Below are 4,212 nucleotides of genomic sequence, written 5' to 3' on the forward strand. Positions count from 1 at the left end.
GGGAGAAAAAAAAGGGAAATCACATGGAAATGGAGGGAGACCCTCATTGTTATACAAAATTACATTTAAGAGTTTACTAGGGGAATGGGATAACAAACATGGAGGGAAATGAATTACAGTAGATGGGGTAGAGAGAGAAGATGGGAGGGGAGGGGAGGGGGGATAGTAGAGGATAGGAAAAGTAGCAGAATACAACAGTCACTATTATGGCAGTATGTAAAAATGTGATGTGTAACCGATGTGATTCTGCAATCTGTATTTGGGAAAAAATGGGAGTTCATAACCCAACTGATTCTAATTTATGAAATATGATTTGTCATGAGCTTTGTAAAGTTGTGAACATCCAATAAAAAAAAAAGAAAGATATGTCCATATAATAGCAAAATAGTATACAAGAAGCACTATGAAAATAAGAATGAGATCTTGGAAATTATAAATGATATAAACATAATTTGGTAGAAGGCTTTGAGGGAAAAAAATGTAAAACACCTTATTTTCTTTCCTAGAAAATAGGAATAGAAGACAAAGATATGGAAGATTGGTGAGAAAAGTTACCCATCTCAAACGGAATAGTAAATCAACATATTTGGGAGCTGATATAATAAGATTTCCAGAAAGATACTGAGAATACAAAAGAGACAGAATTAAGAACTATTTGAATTTTTTTTTTTCAGAATTTAAAGACATGGGTACTTAAAGAGCATAGTAATGTGGGTACTACTAGGAAACTTCCTGTGAAATTTCAGAATATTGGGGCAAAGAGAAGATCTGTGAGTACTCAGAGAGAGAAAAAAAAATAATGATAAATAACCAAGAATCAAGAATCATCAATGGATTAGAGTTTTCAATACTGTGATTTAGAAAATGATGGAGTCAGGCCTTCAACATATTTATTTCCAACCAAGAAATCTATACTTACTACACTTATTATTAAGTGTAAGGGTACACTGGAATGTAAATGTCATATGAGGCTTTATAAGACTTATTTTTTTGTTGTCTGTAGTAGTGGAATTATCAAATTAAGTATATACAAAGGATGTAGGAACTGCCAGGAAACCATAATGACAATAAAGAATGATAGGTATTAACTTGCAGTGATACCTAAAGTAATAAGGAATACAAAGCATGGTAGGAGTCACTGTAGTCTCAAAGAAGCTAAGGCACTGATTCAGAAGGCAGCAAAATGTGGTTCCAGAACCAAACCCTTGATGTTACTTGAGAGCATATTAGAAATACAGAATTATCAGTTCCGCTCAGGCTTAATCATTAGAATTTGCATTTTAATAAGCTCTTCAGGTGTGTACAATAAAGTTTAAGAATCATTTATAATTTATATCTTTCCTGCATTAAAGATGCATTTATTTTTGTTTTCGTTAAAGTGAATTGTAAAGCAATTTCAGTTCAGAATCTAAGTTTTTTATTTCAATTAAAAAGTCAAATTCAAACTTATTCAAATTTATTTTATCAGAAATAGAAGCTCCCTTCCTTTTTGCATTTTTTTGGGGGTGGGGAGGTAACTGGAGATTGAACCAGGGTGCTTTACCACTGAGCTAAATCTCCAGACCTTTCTGTTTTAAGTTTTTACTTTGAGATAGGGTTTAAATTGCTTCGAGTTTTACTAAGTTGCTGAGGCTGACCCCAAACTTGCAATCCTCCTGACTCAACCTATGGCACCTGGCTGCACTTATGTTTTGATGGTTTACATAATATTTTGTTATTTAACTATGAAGACCATTCTCTAGTAAAAAAGGAACCTAAAATATGTCATCATCGATCATAGTAATAGCCAATTTTATCATGCAGCTTATTTTATCTTATGGCTATTTGTGTGGTCACATCTCAGCTTTCAGTGAGACTGCCCATCAGGTTGACCGGAGCAGGTTTGGCAGTGCCTCTTACTCACCCAGAGATCTGAGGACTTGGTGCTCTGGAATGAAGGCAACGTGCCAGGTCTTCTGTAGCAACTAGACCATTTGCCATGGCAGCTTCAAATTGAGCAAGAGTTCCACAATTTCACACTTGAGTACATTCAAATTGTTCAGTTGGATGGCAGCCAGGCTCCATAAATAACTCCCTGTTAGCACTGTTCCAAAACTCAGACTTTAAAAAAGGCCACTACCCACCCCAAAGGGCCAATCTTTAATGAAATTACTGATATGACACTTGAGCAACAGCCTGAGGCTCCCATATCAGGTAAGAACTTTCCCTGTGGATGCATTTAACTCAGCCGTAATAAAATCAACTAATCTAAATAGATTTCAGTTGGATCACAATATGACAACATATGACTGATACATGGAAGGACCTCAGTTGGTTTTGTTGTTCTAAACACACTTTACTTAAGTTCATTTATAAGATATCTTTGAAAAATTGGGGTTTTTTTTGTATTATTTCTGGAGACATAACAAGCTTTATAAGAAGCATTTGGCAGTGGATGTTTATGTCTAATATAACCAACAGAGAAATAAAAATTGCACATGTAAGTGGGCCCTACTACTCATTTAACAACATAGATTATTATGAGCTATAATAGAGAAATATATTTGCTTATTAATGAAATATCAAATATGAATAGAGAGCTGCCATTTGCATCATAAAATGTAACTTCATACTGGCACTCACTATTTCAGAATTATTTATCTTTAGTTTTGCCCCAGGAGGCACAGCTCAAAGGCAAAGACAAGACTTGCTATGTTTACTCCTGATCCAAGTTAGACACATAATAATAAGTGCTAGCTGAACTGAAATAAAAGGTGGCATTGTAGTCAAATAGTGCAGGACTTTCATGCAAGTTTAAAGTTATAAATGAGAAGATGAAACCCATAATCAAGAAGTGTTTTCTTTTGTACAGTTGATTCTCTGCCTGGCTGCCAACCACCTAAAATACAAAGCCAATCAAATTCCACCTGTGGAATAAGAATATAAGATATCTCTATATAAAATTACCAAAAAGAAAAAAGTGTTTCATGTCTTAAGTAAGCATGAAATATTGTAAAAAACATCATTCTATTGGATGCTCAAAGTTATCAAAAATTCATGTAAAATTTTCTAAATACCTAACACACCATTTTCTCCATTCTCCAATTTTTTATGCCAATCCCATCAAAAATTTGAATTTTTCTTAAGAAAATATGATGGCTCTACAAATAATAGGGGCCTAGAAATTCAGTATATAAAAATTTTTGTCTCCCCCCCCTGCCTTCTGTCAATTACATATTTTATCTAGAAAAGGAAAAAAACTTAAACAAGTGATTACAATAGTGTTTTGGATATTTTATTGTGTTTTCCACATAGATAAAAATAAGGCTCTTTTGACAAAAAAATCCATTACAAAAACAATCTATAATAAATCAATAACATAAAATTTAGCATTAAGTCAGTCAAGTATTCTGCATTTGAAATTCAATATCATGAATCTTCAAGATTAGTGTTTTTTGGTAACATAAAAAAAGACTAGTAGGAAGGAAAAGGACACCTTATCAACATATAATAATCTGTGAAGTTTTTTAAAATTACAATGGGAAAACACACAGTATAGTTACTTAGGAAAAGCTATTTAGGGAAGACTTAAGTGCATCCGGTAGAGTAGACTTCAGATTACAAAATAGTTTTAAATTTGCCAAGAAATTTAAGTGTTAAAAATATTTTTCTCCTTATTCAAATTCATGTACTATTTTTGACAGATAAGTAAACCAAAGACAGAAACATTTTACCTGCATTTTAAAATAACAGATCTACAAATTCTAGATCTACAAAAAGTTCCTGGTTTGCATACAAAGGCAAGTGTTTGGCCTTCATTGATCCATTTCTATGTAGTTAAAAAAATACAGTATCAAAGTTTTCTCCATCACCCCACAAAACTAGGGGAAATATTTTAAGTCTTGAGTGTGTGAATGTAGCTATGCAGACCCTCAAGTGTGCAGAACACAAACATCACTCTCCTAGGAAGATTATTTTCATCACACTGTAAACATTTCTTCTATATCTGGACAATAATCTTTGGTATCACTAGCTATTGTGCTTTGAAAGAGAATTATGGGATTTCTGTAGCAGTGCTACATAGACATTTTAGAATATAAATAAGAAAAATGCACTTGGAAATAAGTTACAATTAGCTGCTTTTGCATAATTTTCAAAAACTACAGTGTATGCCTAGTCACAGTTTTATGAGAAAAAATATCTCCTTTTCAACTCCTTAATTTTAAGGAACAC

Source organism: Spermophilus citellus, assembly GCF_964194105.1.
Source record: "Spermophilus citellus genome assembly, chromosome: 11".
Lineage (NCBI taxonomy): Eukaryota > Metazoa > Chordata > Mammalia > Rodentia > Sciuridae > Spermophilus > Spermophilus citellus.